We start from the raw sequence: 17,340 nt of genomic DNA, 5'->3' as shown, positions 1-17,340 counted from the left end.
TGAAGCATGATAACCACTGTACTTCTGAAGCTCTTGAGCTTTACTTGCTCACTACTTAAATACTGTTGACACGTTCAAGATACTGACATATTAAAGAACTTGGCAGTGATTTGAAAATTGGAAGATAGAGCAGAAAGTACAGTGAAACATCTCTTGGATTGCATGCAAGAGAATCAAAGCTGAATCAGTAAAGACCAAAGAATCGAGAACTTGGCCGATGTGTAAGATGGCAAATGCTAGTCTTCCTGCCCTGACTGCTAGTAGCTTTGTGTAGTTCCCTAGCTTGTAGATGGAAAACCTAGGACTGGCTGGCTTCTCAGGCAGGAGAGCAAGTCTGTAAAAACCTGCAGTTGTGGTGCATTTGCTCTATGAGAAAAAAAAAAAAATGTTCACGTATGATGGATGGCAGAGATCACAGTACAGTCAGTGATGCTGGAGGCTTGGTACCGAGTGCTGGTAAGGGATTTCTCGTGCAATAGTTGGTAACAAAATAAGTTTGCAGCTAAGAGTGTTGGTAGGGTGGAAGGAGTTGATATAAAAAGAACATTTAACATACAGTACAGACCTTGACAAAAATAAGGTTCAGGTGAATTTCTTTTTTAACTTTTGTTATATAGTTGTTGGAGAGTGCACAAGAATGATAAGGATGAATTTAGAACTGCTATTGAAGTTTTACTGAAATATGTTGGTAATTCACTAGTATCTGTCAGCTTTTCATGGGAACTAGGAATTGCTATGAACTCCCTTCTGCCAGGATCTTCACAAATAATGTTTTGGATTTGGTGTGTACAAAATGAGCACTGGAGGTCTTGCAGATGATTTAATTACTGAGCAGTGTATTGATTGACCAGTGTATTGCTGTTAGCAGGAAGGAAGATACATATAGCACAGATTTACTGTGCTGTTATAAGAGATGAATTCATGCCTCTACTGAGGAATGTCCCAGGAAGGATCCTTCTAAGTTACCCTGGAATCAGACTGTGCTGCTCCAGGCAGTAGGGATGTACAGAGGGGCCGAGTGAACTGCCCTGTAGGTGAAGGTGAGTGAGTAAATTCTTCCACTGGCAGTTAAGATTAGTCTCGCTTTATTATCTGAAGATAATGCTGGTTTGTTCAACAAAGTGAACAGACAGATTGTTCTGGAGATCAAGATTATGCTAATTAAATGATCCACATTTTGTACTTGAGCAAATGAAGTGATGCAGAACAGAAGCACATCACAACAATAGCCATAGCAACTTTACAGAAGTAGCAGCAGAAGTACAGGCAATGGTTATTCACGTTCAACTGTTTGCTTTCCCATCAAGTAATTTTATTTTTTTTTAATCCCCTCCTCACTTTCAAAGACCAGTTTGCAGACACTGTAGAACTTCATAGATTTATTCAGGAACATAGGGGCTGCAGTGTCAATCAAGGTAGCCAAGCAGAACAAGTGAAGAGACTTAATCCTAAAATCAGCGGTCTCGGTATGTTTGGGTGGAAGCTTGGGCTGATACCTGGAGCAGGGTTATTGGGCACTGGGCTTTCATTTCAGACTCTGGTACTGTGTATTTGGCATGAAAAAAAACCTTTCCAGTGCCTTGGTTTGCGTCTATTTCAGGAGTACTGCTCTACGTCCTCTAAGTATGTGGTATGTAAATTAATGAACACAAAACCTGGATGCTTCTTGAGAGAAAAGCGCTACATCTGTGCAAATGGTATAAAAAGCTATTTTACTTCTGCATGATAAATACATACTATTTGGTGGGCTGTCAGTACTATTAAACACCCTCTCACTAAACAGACCCACAGCTTGCTCAAATGCTGTTTTTTCTTGGCAACCTGGTATCTGTGAGATTCTCAAATATTAGGCGGCATTTCCTTGAACTTTGCATTGCAGATGGATTTTGTAAGTATGCTAAATTAGTTTCCTCCTTGGAGTAGGAGGTTATCTGCTCATTTGAGTTCTTGAAGTTGTTTTTGATATTTTTGATAAAGTACCAATGCGAAGGCAAGCATTGAAACAAAAAAATTATATTCCAAGGCCTTTTGACCTTTCAGTGCACATATCCCAGCTGAATAAAAGGAGTTATGTGACCTCTTGACCTTTCTTGCAACATCTTTGCAGCAGCTATAGTAACTGCTTATGTCAAAAAGTAAAATTAGAAAGTATTTAATGTATTTTTAGATTCTGTCTAATGCAACTTAGCTGACAAAGAAGAGCCAGTGCTGCGTGACCAGCTCTCTACGGCCATTGGGAAATGTGGCGCATAATACATTTTGAGAACATCAGATCTGATTTTGAGGCCAAGCATGAAGCTGGAAATTTCTAAGCGATGCAAATTATTGCCAGACATAGGTAAGTGAAGACTTAACATCTCAACAGATTGTCAGCAGGATACCAGACCTTTTGCACAGCAAGAGTGAAGTTCCCTGAAAGGCCTTCACCAATCTCAGGCTTCCCTGCCACCAAGGGAGAAAGTCTTGCCCTTCCTTTGCTTTCCCAAGCGCCAGCAGTAGCAGCTGATGTCTGAGGTCAACTGGATCAGCTTGCTTATCTGGTTGTAAGTTACTTTTTGTAAAGTTAATTTTCAAATTGTTTTCAGCTCATCTTACTGTTATGGCTGACCACGCAGTTGTGCACATGCTAAAAGCTCAGCCGTTCCTCCTGACAGCTTGCTTTGGTTGGCTTAGCCAGCGTGTAAAACCATCCTGAGCTGTGGTGGTAGCATTTGAGCCTGCAGGTCCCACAGTTCGTTCTGTGTGAGTGGGTGACAGCAGAGGAAGCTGTAGCTTCGGGCCCCATCTCAGTTGCCTTTGCCTTACCATCTGCTAGCTAGCTTTAAATTTCTGTGAAATAAACAGTAACCTCCCTTTAAAAGGAAAGCATTTGCGCACAGTCCTTCTGGGCAGCCTCAGTAGAGATAACCGTCAGGCAAACCAGCCTCGCAGACTGAACTAGCCTTTAAACCCTGCTGCTGCTGCTTGCTCTGCTTCTGGGGCTTGTCTTGCCAAGACGGTGTGGGGGAACTTGCAGCGCTGCTGCCAGGGTCATACTGAATTTGGGAAGAAGGGAAGGATTTGCCATATTGATGCCTTGGGCAACCCATCTGGTCAGATACTGTAACTTGCAGTTTGTTTTTAAACTTTTCATTGTGAAATAGGGGTTCAGTTTGTTGTGCCTTGTAAGGCATAGGCTTTGCCTGCACCGTGTGCTGATAAGCTGCGGCATGTGACCCCAGCATGCCGTTACCGCAGCCACCCTCTGACCCAGCCATCCCACTGCCTTGCAGCTGCACAGCACCCAAACACAGCCTTCCCCGTGAGCCTATTTGGCATGTCTCTTTTTAGATGAACAGTGATTTTTTGGGGGCAAGCTTTTGGAAGTTTTGATTCATGCTGCAGGTTCTTGTTCACTCAAAATCACTTTTAAAGTTATTTATTGAGATCTTTAACAAGGAATTTTCATCTTTGTGACAAGATCTGGTTTCAAATGGTTTCTGACACATGGTGTTTAATTGAAAATAGCTATAATTTGCTTACAGCATTTTTACAGTCTCCGGGGGGTAATGATGCAACTAAAGTTTCTGCTCTGTTCATTTTGAAACACTTGCTCTATTGCTGGAGACTCTGGTCTGCTCTGTGTGACTGGCAGTTGTAATTAGTGATGGCTTGCATTTTTGCATGTTTCTGAAAGAAAGCAAATAGGCCCTAAAATAATTTTTACTTTGAATAAGGATTTCTTCCCCTGTCTGTCTTAAGTTTTCCGCAGCCTGCTTCCTCAGCTTGACTGAAAGATGCCAAGTTTTCTCATAATCTGCTGCTGGATATTTGGGTATTTTGCTGAGATTTCTATTTTGACACAAGTGATCTCAGTTTTCTGAAAAACAGGGAATGTGTTACATTTTCTAGTCTTTTCTACACACCTTTCTCTCAGCCACGTGATTTCTGTGTTGTTGTAAATTATTAACTTTTGAACACAGGGATATTACTACCTCTATCTCTTCTCCTGCCCTTTGAGTTACAGAGTTGCTTTCCTTGGCAGCGTGCACTGAGAAATCATGTTGGCCACTTCCAGCCCTGAAATTGTAATAGTTTATCCCATTACATGGTGATTTTTCCAGCTCAGTTCTCCTGAGAACCTTGAAATGGGTTTTCCATAAAAATACTCCATCCACTGTTTTTCTTTTAAAGGCCATAGTCAAATTTGAAGGGATAATCTAGCTATTGTTTCTAGTGGTATGAGTGTTCTATCCTGATGATATTGTTAAATTATAGAGGATTTTTATAGTGCAGTCTGGGTCACTGAGAACTTGGTGACTTCTTTGAACAAGATTGCTTGTTCTTTGGGAGCAAGCAGACATACATCATTAGTATCTTAACTGATGGAAACTTTTCCATGAAAAATGCATACACTTTTAATGGTTTTAATCTGCACAAGCACTCCATGAGTTTGCAGTAAGCTGTAATAAAAGGTGTAGATGTCTTACACCCACATTTCCTCAATGGCTCACAGTACCATCATCAGGAATGTATACCAAGAGCATTTTCCTTTGTGACTGGTAGTTTTGTTGTCTTCCTTTCTCAAGCTCTTGTGAGTACTGTCTGAGAACCAGAGCTGTTGAATTTGGGCTGCCTGACATCACAGGACACTAATACTTTCAAACTGCTTGGGCCCTCAGGTTCATTATGGTTCGGGATGGCCAGTATTTGTCAGAAAAGAACAAATGAACTAGTACCTTTTCAGAACAAGACTTCACTTGCATTGAATTAAACATGGTGAGAAATTATTTTTATTAGTTTCTCAGCTGAGACATTAATCCGTGTTAAAATTTGTGTAAGATGTGCCTTGGTTCAATTTTTGTCCTTCTATGTTAACTCTTAGATAAGCCAAGATAAGAGAGAGGTGATTAAATACTTGTCCTCAATTAGTTTTACCCTCATAAGCAGTCCCATGAAAAATGGCTGTGGGAGGTATTACATGCATTGTCTACTTGCACAATAAAAACAAGCTTTAACAGTTGCTCCTACCATAGTTAAGTAACCCTATTAAAGCAAGCGTATTTGCAGGTTTTATACTCGGAACGTCTCTCTGGTTTGGTAAAAGCAAGATAAAGGACAGATGTCAAAGATGCCAAAGACCTTTTTACTTTCTCTCCACCCCCCCTCCATGCCCCCCCCCCCTTGCCCCAGAGAAAGCAGCTTCCTGCTGTATGTACTATTATTTACTGTGCCCTATTCTATTGGCTAACATTGTGCTTAATCCTGTATTGTAGTCAAGATTGTTTTGCAAGGGTTCTGGCAGTTTGAAATGGGGTACCAACCTTTTTTAGCAAACTCAAAACATTCAGCTGACTGACTTCTGAGTTACAAACCTGAACAACTTACAGACATCTCTCATTGAGATGTTGAGGAAATAGCTGGTCAGGGCTTCCCAAGTGCTCTGACTCACAGCATTCCACAAAATCTCAATCATGTGATTTAGCAAGGCACAAATAAGCCTGGGTTTTTTATAGGCTTAATTACACGCAGTGAGGCAGTGTCGTTTTACTTGAGCAAGGAGTTGCCATGCTGCTGTGAAGTCAAAACATTGCTAGGAGAAGAGGAAGGTTTGAGCAGAGCTATCAAGTTCATAGGACAAGCGGAAGGAGTGTGTGTACTCATGACCCTGTTTTCTCTACATGTGTATGCTTCCATGGGATTTATTGGTGGGGTTTGTCTGTGATGGTAAGACTGAATGATTGATTCCCTGTTCGCCATCACTGCTGACTCTAGTAAATGACATGATCAAGATGAGCATGTATCTGGCTCCCCCCCGCCATGTACTAGTGAAAGAGAAATGAACTGATGGGGAAGAGGGTGCAACCTGCCTGGAATAGTTAGTGACTTGTATTCAGCAAGGATGTATTTACATAACACCAGTGATGTTATTCCTTCTTTCACTCAATGTTTTTGTGACTTAAGTGTCTATATGCCAGTGCCTGCAGGATTCCAGACTCATCCAGTCCATGTTAACACCACGCCTGGCAAATGGGAACTTTAGGTATGTTTTCATGAATAAGGAGGCTAGCACAGGCTGATATCTGAAGCATTTATTGAGCTAGTGCAGCTGCAACCGATGGGATATTTTCCACCATTAGTGGAAATGGGTGTAGCCAATGACATTCCAGCCACTGTTGGGCTAATGCTTGGATCTCAAGGATTGTCCGTTGAACACTGAAGGTAAGTGTTCAGGGAAGAACAGTGTGCAATTAATGTTGCATCATCATATTGTGTAATGGGCCTTGCTGGATACTAACTCCTTGTTACACTGTTTTTTGTAAAAACACAGAATAAAAGATGGCCCTTTACCTTAAGTGATAACCTCCACAAGGATAGTCAAATTAATGACAACTGTTTTTCAGTAACTGTAAATGGCAGTGAAGTCCATTTACAGGGCTCAGGACTTCTTCCTTACAGAAATATCAAGAGTGTCCTAGCATGAGAGGACATGGATAACAGGATCCATCCAACACATACTCCCTTTGAAATAGACATAAAATTGCTGAGCAATCAACATGTTGTGAAAATTGCCTTGAGTTATTTATCATCCTTGCAAAGTAAACCATTCTTGTTTACTGGTCAGCTTTCATTTTCATGGCCTGTTATACTAAATAGCATTTTTACCAAGCTCAAATATTTTCTTGATCAAAGTCTTTAGTAATAAAGAGTACTTTGAACTCAGCTTAGAAAGCACATTCACTTCTTTCTAGTATTTGAAATCCTTTTGCCTATTGCATAAATTACAAGCCTCACAAACTCTCCTTAGTCCCACACATAACTTATCTTGAAATTCAGTCTCTTGCCTTCTTTGCCAAGCCCTAATTTGTGAAATCACCTGGACACTGCCACAGTCATGAAGCCATGAGCCTGCCACAATTCTGCTGAATTCTCAGATTGTTTTCTTGTAGCCTTATCTTTTTTTTTCCAAGCACTCTCCCTGAGTATGTTGCCATACTACATAAAGTTCTGGCTCAGTTTTAGCTTGGTTCCCTTGTTCAGCCAAGAGACAGGATTTTCTTCATTATTATTAAGGTGCTTAGCTTTTTGCAAACTATAGGGGGAGATGTTTGTTCATCAGTTTTTTCAGTGTAAAGCACTCATTTTCCTGGGGTGGGGGAACAACAAACCAAACGAAAAAAACCTTTTCTTTCTGGCTGTCCAATGAAAGGACCACCTCATTACCAAAGAGAGAATGAGGAAGAGGGACTGCACTGTTTTCATTTTGGTTTCAAGATGTTTGGCTTAATTCTGCGTTTGGGCACTGTTCTTATCCTTTGATGGTTGGTTCAGGCATGAGTCTTCTATCCAGTCTGCTTTCCACTGTATTCTTTTGCTTTGCTACTATTTATATAAAACTGTTATCTTATATAATCTATACAAAATCACTTATTTAAAAAGACCGTCCTATAAAGATTAAGGGATTTGGTGCCAGGTATCATAAATGAGTAAAACAATTCCATCATTTTCCAAGTTTATTCAAACATCGTTCCCTCTACAGGCAGTTTTCTCTATTGTCATATGTGTTACTTGAGAATCAGTGGAGGTGACTTACTTCTGAAGAAAAAAAACGCTTTCTCTAAGCCTTTTCCTGCTTTACAGTTGCCTGTATTGTAGCAGTCTGGAGGGAAGGTGCCAGTGCTGGAGCAAGGCTGTGTGCATGGCTGCAGAGACCACAGTCTCTCAAGGCTCCTGTTTTATAACACTTTTAAAATGATACCAATTTCAGAAGAATAGTTTTGAACACACAAAAGAAATAGTCATGTGAATATGATCTTCAGAGAGCAAATTAAATGGGTTATAACTGTCTTCCTTAGTGAATTTATGGTATGGGGAATTTCATGTCAGTTCAGCTGACTGCCTCATTTTTCAAAGCATTTCACTATGGGTTTTACATTTTCAGTTAAGCTGTTGCTATTTAAAAAGATGACTTCCATGTCATTTGCAAAGCCTGTAGAAGCTGGAGGCAATTCAGCATTTTGACACTCTTAATTAACTGACGGCCTGTCATGAAAGTAGGTTGTAATTAAATGATATGGTAATTTCGGCCATGCTGCTTTTCAAACTATTTTTATATCCCAGCATAATAATTCAGGTGGTGACATCATGTCAGTATATGTGCTTCTCCCTCCTCAGTGCCTACTCAAGAATTGTTGCTCATGGTTCAAAATAGCTTTAAGAAAATAAATTCCAACCAGTTCTTGATGAAAGAGGAAATAGAAATTTAAAAAATTTCCTGTCACAGACTGTGGACTGTCATCCTGTTGGGGTCTGTGAGGATGATGTGTAATATGTGACAACCTACACGTCCTGTAAGAGATATTCACACATTCAGAGATCTGTCGGGTTTCTAGGGCAATCCAGTTAGGTTTGTGAAAAATGACTGGGGGAAACAAAGGTAATTTTGATGGCTACAGAGCCTGTGCCATGTTTGTTCTGGGATATTGCTAATGATTTGAGCAAGGTTGTATTTGGATTTGGCCCAAAATATTTTTGACTAATGAAGATTATGCTGTCTTCAACTAGAGGGTCGGGTGTTGAAATGGGAGTGCTTTTACTGGATAAGCAAACATAGTTTTATGGAGGTATTCCAGGATGGACATGTCCCTAACAGAGCCTGACAGTGTTACTGTTCAGAAATGAGTGGGATTTGCCAGAAGCTGGTAATAACCACTTCATTTTGAGCCAGGTTCTTTTGATGTCCATTTTCTGATGTGCTGCCCTGGGGAAATCTGCTGTCTATTCATCTCTTCAATCCTTTAATAACACCCCTTGTGCCAGGAACATCATAATGCTGAATGCCATGGCTGAGACGTTACTATGAATATGCTGAAGATCCTTGCTTGGTGTGTGATGAAACGATCTTTGGGGAATAAGTGAAACAAAAGCATGTGTAGGATATCCTTTAATTCAATGAAGAATGTGGGTGGAGAAGCAATTGAAATGAACAAGATGCTTTGGACTTTCATTAATGCCTTGAATACTTTAGGGTGTACTTAAACAAATCTCTGTGTGTGTGTGAACAGTTCACTGCTTGAAGAACTAATGAAAGCAGGAGGAGCCCATGTTTTTTAACCATCTCCTTCTCTACCTGCCCTCCATCACACCTTTCCCCTGAGCTATGGGCACTGTGTTCCCTGTGGCAGTTCTGACAGGGGAGAAATAACCATACAAAGAGGTCTAGACCTATGTGTGGCTGACTGATAAGCCACTGCTGCTAAAAGTTACTACAGCAGCTGCCTTCCCTCCGCTGCACCCCCAGTGGTGGCAGTCATTTGCAACTTTCTCTTATAGCAGTCACCAGTTGCCTCTTTCAAGTGTGGTTGAACTTGAGCAATGTATTCCCAAATTGTTTAAGGGGAAAGGAAGATGCACCTGCATCTGCAGCACAGATGTGTGAGCCTTTCTTCTTTAAAAGACTTAGCTTAAAAAAAATTGTATGTACAAAAAATGGTGGTTTTGATGCCCACTGCACCCACTGTCATCAAGGAGAAGTAGGGTGGAAAAGATCAGCGTGACAACAGCAGGTAACCCAAGACAGTGTTGCAAAAGTGGTGCCTGCTGAATTCCTTCAAGAATAAAATCCCTTTTGCTGGAGTTTGACTCTATCGTGCATTGAATGATTTAATTACAAAAAAATCATGAACTAGAGCTTGAGAGTCATGTATGTCCATGCTTAGCAGCTCTTCATTTATCTCCAGCACAACAAAGAAGGGAAATGCTTAAGATAACAATGAGCCAACTACATCTACCACTTCCTTTCAAGTAAGTTTCAGTTCTTTTCCTTTCTAAAGAAAACCCAGCTCTTCCTTTGAATCCAGAAAGATCTAAAGGATAAATTCATATATACATATTAGATCAAAGCCTTCACATAACATTGAAAGAAAAATTATATTCTAGATAAACCTTTTACTTCTGTTTACTTACAGCCTCAAAAAAAACCCCAACCCAAAACCAACCATACTGGAAATATGTAACTGCATGTGCATAGACATGTTGACAACTCTACACTTGGACTGAAGACTGTATCTGAAGCATATTTCCTACTTCAGCCAGAAGATATGAGCTTCATGCAAGATATGTGCTCTCACTGATCCTGCTCTCCCTTGCCCTCTGCTTTCCTATGCCCCAGGACACACTGGGCTCCTTCCCTCTGTGTCCCTGCTTCTCCTACCAAGACCTGCTGCTTTCTCTCTCCTCCCTCCTGCAGATCTGGAGGAATTGGTGATGAAGGAAGGTATTGAGAAAAAAATTATATTGTAGCACTCCCTCTCAGGGCCCCAGTGCTCCACACTAATGTCTGTAAGGTGCACAGAGATGGGATGCATCACTGTTTGGTGCTGCTCTTACAGCATATGCTATACAAGAAGTCAGAAGTAGTAGTTTCTGACCTTAATCTCTTTACTTTGTCTGTGTTCCCACCTTAGTCTTTGGTTTATATTTAGGTGCCTTTCACATAATCACAGAATGGTAGAGGTGGGAAGGGATCTCTGGAGGTCTCTAACCCCCTGCTCAAGCAGGGTCAGCTAGAGCAGGTTGCCCTGGACCATGTCCAGTAGGGTTTTGAATATCTCCAAGGGTAAAGCCTCCACAACCTTTATGGGCAACCTGTAAAAGTGTTTGGCCACCCTCACAGTAGAGAATTTTTTTATGTTTAAGGTGAATTTCCAGAATGTTAAATGTTTCTGACAAAAGCAAGTTAAAGCTGTCTAGGGCTGTTCCAGAAGGATGTGTTAACTTTTAGGTTTGACCATCCAAGAAGAAACTGATTTTTTAGCTGGTCTGGTGCGTATGTGGATAGCTCTGCTTGTTGTTGCGTAACTGTTATCCCCCAAAAGAGAGGGCAGTAACACCAAGGCTATGACAGCACTTCTCTAACTAGGTGACACGGTCCTCTTAGCTCTGGCCATAGCCTCAGCCTGTCAATAAGGATGTAACTGAGGATTTAAAAGCTGAAAATGACACCATATAAAGATGCAAAGAAACTTGTGATTTAAAGAGAAATTAAGAATGTCATAACTTGCAGAACAAAGATGAATGAGAAGGAACATAGGGGAAATAAACAGAATAGTGGATTATGTAAAGTAAAATCGATTGTTCCTATATGAGAAAAAAAAGGTATTATGTTAAATTGTGCAGTAGATGCCCTTTGCGCCCTTTGATGAAGGAAAATACTTTTGAAGTACCACAATTAGTGCATGGAACTCACTGTTACAAGACAGCACAGATTAAAACAAGATTTAAAAAGGATTAGATTTTTTCTGTATAAAATATGTGTCCATTTATATTAGATAAGTATAACAATGAACTGATTTGTTTAATTTGTATACCAAATCTGTAAAAAAATCTGACAGCTTTTTTGGTCATAGAATATAGTTATGTTGGAATAAACAAAAGACAAGACTCTCGCATCAAAAGATATCACTTCAACATTCTTAATAATGGGTTATTTAATAATACCTATGTTTATATGATTTTTCAGTTTGAAATAATTATATATAGTACAAAATAAAACTAAAATTGAGTCAAATTTCAGTTGTAGTGTTTTGATTTCTCTAAAATTGTTTTGTTCTTAGAATTTTCCTTGCATCTGAAGTGTTGACATTAGAGGGAGTGGGTTTCTGTTCACAAAAACAGTCATTCAAAAATCTTCCACAAAACATCCTCTGTACTACTGTTTGCTGGTGGAATTCCTTTCTGAAGTGTCTGATGCAGTTTGTTCTCAGCCAGCATATTGAGTAAGTCTTGCCTCTATGAATACATCGAGCACTGAGTATGTTCGCTGAAGCCCACACAAATGCCTGAGACTATTATTTATGTAGACTTACTTTATGAGCTTGTAAGCTCTCTTGTAGGCCCATATCTGGTCTCGTTTTGGAGAATCTCAGTTTAAAAATCACCTGTTCTTCACCATTGTGCTTCCTATTGGCCGTGAAGCGTAGGTATGTTGGTGGCATGTATGGAAAAGTGCATATGGCTTTTTAGAGGGCTATCAACAACTCAGAAACTTCCTTCTAGAAGTTGTGAGATATGCTGGTCCCTCCCTCCTCACCAATATACCATACTTAAGGCAGATTTTTTAGACTGAACTGGCATGAATTATGACTTTTATCCAAACAATGAGAATCTCAGTTCTCCTACCTTCTCCCATCCTCTGGCACAGTTCCAACATTATTCCTGGGGTACTATCATCTTTGAAAGATGGAACTTTTTATATGATAGAGGAAATTAAATAATATTGCAGCCAAGTGATATCCCAGTGTACACAGGACAGAATGTAAAATCAGGAGTTCTACAATTCTAGTCCAAACTCTTAAATGCTGTTTTTGAACAATATGGAGCAGGTTGCTTAATCCTCACAGGGGGACTAACGGGTTTCAACTATTTGTAAAGTACTTTTAGATCTTCAAATGGAGTGTTCTAGGAAGATGAAGTTCTGTAGATGGAGCTAACTCAAAGGTCTTTTGTTTCAGTGAACCAGAAAGCACATATTTAGGTGATGATTTCATATCTTCCAAATGATAGTTTTTCATGTAATCATCATCATCATAACACTTTTCATAGAAGACTCTCAAAGTGGTTTCACAGACCTTCATAAGGTCTTGTGCAATACTTACTCATGCTGTAAATATAACTACTTCTACTGTACACACAAGGAGAGAGGATCAGACAGATTGAATGTCACTCAGCAAGTCAGATAAAGAGTTGAACAAGAACCTGTTTCTCCCGATTCCAAATCCTGGCAGGTTTTTTGTTACTGAGCACAGACATGTTCATCTGGAACACCCTCACAAATACTCGAACCCTATGGGTATTCACTAAAGGCATTTCCTGCTTCTGGCCAGACCAGGAATGTAATCAGAAAGGTACTTAAGCATTTCCAGGGCTTCCAAATACAGATGAATAGCAAAATAAACAATATGAATGAAATGATCCAAACGTTGATTGTTTTTTTGTTAACAGGGACTACTAAATCCTGTAATTCGACTTCTTGCCTAGCAGAGGCTTTCAAATTATGTAAGTATCACATCTCCGTCTCAAATACCGACTCCAAATAACAACCCTTGCAAATTTGTCCTCTGAGGATTGGAAGAACAGCCCTTGTTTGCACATGGATTCATGTCTTCACCCTCTGATCTCTTCCTTGCAAAAACCCTAGCCCTGCCACGTCCATGATGAACCTCCTACCACAATGACCTCAGCTTCCTCCACGTTCCCTGCAATGCTCCAAGGCCGAAACAGCATATGCTGAGAGTAACGTGGCGGTGCATGCATACCGCCTGAGCAGCTGGAGCACCGGCTGATTAACAAATGGGCTGCTGCCACACTGAATACGTAGCAGGTCAGTCAGACTTGCTTTGGCTCGCCCCCTCTGTGTCTGGCCGTGGACTGCCACAAAACTTGTAAGAACTTAATTTCCTTTGAGACTTACCACTTTTTCAGCTGTGGCAGAAATTGGCCAAGAGATCCTAAAGATACGGCAAGGAGGGAGGGGAAGAGAAAGACAAACAATTTAATTGAATAAGTGTTGTTTCCTTATGAAGCTTGGGCTAATAAGCTAAAATGGGTGCCAGGGGGAGACAAAAAGAAAAACTCAAGATGTAATTAAAGTCCAAAGCCCTTGCTGAAGCTCACAGAGAAGTTTAGCACAGATACAGACACAGATCTTTTAGAGCCTCTAGGCCAGTGTCTGGAATATGGAGAGAAAAATGATGGATGCTTCAAGATTCAGCCAGCATAGACAGTAAAGAAGTTATGCTCCCTTTTAAATGCATAACCTATGTGAGTTTACTGGTGGAAAGGATTAAAATGCCATCTTTTTTTTACTCCTAAGGATACATGGCATGTTTAAAATTTAAACTGGACAAAATAAGAATAGATATTTAGCATGGAATGACTCTAAATTGACCCATGCAACAAGATAGTAACCTCACAGGTCTTTTTCTTTTCTAGAGATTAAGTCATATCTGGTGGAAAATGCATCACAGGTGAATTAAGTGCTTATGTATTAGTGGCTTCATTGTATGACTCACTAATACTGAGTTAACCTTAATATAGGATTCTGAGGATGTTTAGCCAAGCATTTTTATTGATTCAGATTGTTCTAGTGCAGGCAGTACTTGAGTATAATGGATGAACCTTGCACAAAATGTAGAAAAATCAAAGATTCAAGGCTGATGAGGTAATCAAGATATATTAAGACAGACGCCACAGGAGTCGGACTAGTCACTCAGCCACTAGAGGGCAAAATCACGACATTGTAACCTTCACTGCAAGTCTCTTGGTGTCTTTGGAAGAGTGTAACCAGCGAGTTGGTTTTTTACAACAGAAACTGGTTAAATGATCACTAAGCACTCCACTAGCAGTGGTGGTAGTAATGAACATTTACAGTATTGTTTCTGTCAGATTGTGATATGCAAGCAGTTACTAGCAACTGTATGGAAAAAAGCCACCATTTTATTCCATGGAACCGTGAATAAAAGCTTTAGTCACCCAAGAGGTTTGGACGCTAAGGTTCACAGCACAAGCCTTTTCTACTCGAGATCTTCCATATCAGTGGAAGGCTGAGTATTTGTATCAGGAACTATGTTGGGAAAGTAATGAACATTTTGCTGCAAGGTTTCCTAATTGTTTGATGATACCAGATCAGAGCAGGAGACTCCTGAACGTTTCGATCAGTGCCAGATTCTGGAGAGGTCCAGAGCGTCATGTACAATCCCCTACCCAAGTCACTCTTTGGCCTTCCATAATATTAAGTTTTTCTGTTCTTGTCTCCGCTGGTTCTTGCCCTCTCCTGTGCCTATGCCTATTTATTATCAAGTATCTATTCTCTGCTCCCACTAAAACTCTCACTCCACTGTTCAGAGATCAGGGGTGGGTCAGCTTTGGTATGGACCTGAGACACTGCTTGGCATGAGAAAGAGCAGTATCCTGCCTGTGACAGTGGCCAGAAGCAGATGCCAGAGGAAGAGTTTAGTAGCAGGATAATCACAGAGTCACACTTGTCAGGAATACCCTCCCAGCTTCCAGCAATGTATGTCTCAGACTTCTTGAGTGAGAAAAGTTATCTTTGTATGCAATATGCTTCAAAGGATTTGCCTTCTGTGAACAAGTCCACCCATCCCTTCAACCAGTGTAAACATCACCATTTACACGGCTGCTCCCATCATGTGCTCAAGAACACATGATCTGTGTCAGATGATGCTGAAAGTGATGACAGGTTGTTACTTCTCAGTGCCCAAGGAAATCGACTTCTGCATAGACAAGTAACCAGAATCCACAGCTATGGTCACATAGTTGTGTCTTGTGGGTAACAGAATTACAGGACTGAACGCCTGCTTACGTTAAAATATAGTTTTTAAAAGCACCTGATTTTGATTTTGACTTTCCAGCGCTGGGAAATCTAACTTGTTCCTTGTCAGTGTCTCAGTGATTAAATTACCCTTCACTGGTAGAAGACCTCACCGGGAAGCTGAATACATCTGCCTTTCGCATACAGTCACTGAATTTTGGAAGTACTTAAAACCTGTGATTGAGTCACCCCTTTACCTTCTTTTTTGACACTGAAATAGATTGAACATTTTCACTTTCAATCTAAATCATTCTTATTGGTCTTCTCTGAACCATCTCTTTTTCAGCTTCTATTAAGGAATTAAGGAATTTGGATATCAGACTTGAGGAGCAGTTGGACTAGTACCAGAAAAACAAATAAAGACATCTTTCTATATTCTCCTATTTATAAAACCAAGGCTTCCATTATCCTGTTGGCCACAGCACGACACCACCTGCTCATTTTCTTCTGACTGTACGTGATGACTCTCGAGGTTTTTGAGCTTTAACTTGTTAGAGCACAAAATCTCTCATCCTATAATCACTGTCCTTATTCTTTGGAGCATGTTTTTACATTTGGCTGTACAGAAATGCATATTACTTGGTATCGAGCTGTCTCAGATACTTTACATCGTGACTTGTTATTTATGACTCCCTGTTGCTTACATCACTTGCAAACTTTGTAAGTGATGATTTTATGCTTTCCTTAGAGCCATTAATATCAATACAATATAGTGTAGAACTAATTGCCGTAGGACCCAGAAACACATTCTTTGATGATGACTTCTTATTTCCCTACTTTGTAACTGTCAGTTAGCTAGAGTTGGAACAGTTTAATATGTGCTGTGATGAGCCTGTATCATTCTTGCTTCTTAATTAAAATGCTGCAAGTTACCAAAACAAGTATTTTGCAGACCTACTTACCTTGATCAACTAAACTTGTAATGCCATTAAAGAAATCAAATTATTTTGGCAAGATTTATTTTCCACATTAATTTGCATTTGCTGTGTTACCATCCTTTAATTCTTTTTTAATCAAGTAATGTAGATAATGTCCCATTATATTACCCAGAGTTCTTGTCAGGCTGGCAGGTCATAATTACCCTGGTCACCTTGTTTACCCTTTTAAAATATTGGTACAATATTTCATCCAGTCCTCTGGAACTTTCACAGTGTTCCAAGATTTATTGAAAATCAACATTAATGGTCTAAAGATACTCTGTGCCAGTGCTTTTAAAACTTTTGGATGCAAGTTACCTAGACCTGCTGATGCCCAACTTTATTAGCTTCTGTTTAACATCCTCCTCAGTGTCTGTTGTAATGGAATGTATTTCATCATCATCATCATCATCTGATATTCGTATATCATTTGGCTCTTCCCCAAATGCAGACCAGAAATAGTTATTGAGCTCTTCTGCCTTTCCTACATTATTGTTAACCGCTCTACCATTTCCATCTAGCAAGAGACTGAAGCCATTACTAAGCTTCCCTTTTCCCCAAGTTTCTGCAAGTTTCACCAAGTAGTAAAAAATCCTCTAATTTGTCCTTCACTCTGTTGTTCATTGATTAATCTTGCATCATTTTGAATCCTGTATCAATTGCCTGTAACTCCTAGCTCCCAGTGTACATATGTTGTTACAGACACACATCCACACATCTTTGTATTGACCCTGTAACTCTCTGCTACCCCCTTCAACTAGTGCATGTCATCGCTTCCCCTCACCTTTCTAACTGTGGTCTTCTCACCCACTTCCCGGTTCCCTGCCTTGTGCAAATTGGAGTCTCCTCTTCTATATGCTCTTCTTCATGCCTCTTCCTTGGTAGCTTCTCAGAAAGAGCTGGGCGAAGATGGTGAAAGGCGGGAAAAGAGGTGGTAAACTCAATACCAAATGTCCATGCTATCATGTGGAGTACTAACATGACTCACTGACATGAGGCTGATGTACACGGAAGAGCTGAAGATACTTTTCGGAGAATTTGTAAGTCTGACAC

The sequence above is a fragment of the Haliaeetus albicilla genome, chromosome 8, assembly GCF_947461875.1.
Source record: "Haliaeetus albicilla chromosome 8, bHalAlb1.1, whole genome shotgun sequence".
Classification (NCBI taxonomy): Eukaryota; Metazoa; Chordata; class Aves; order Accipitriformes; family Accipitridae; genus Haliaeetus; species Haliaeetus albicilla.
The sequence above is the reverse complement of the archived record's forward strand: the minus strand, read 5'-3'. Positions refer to the sequence as shown.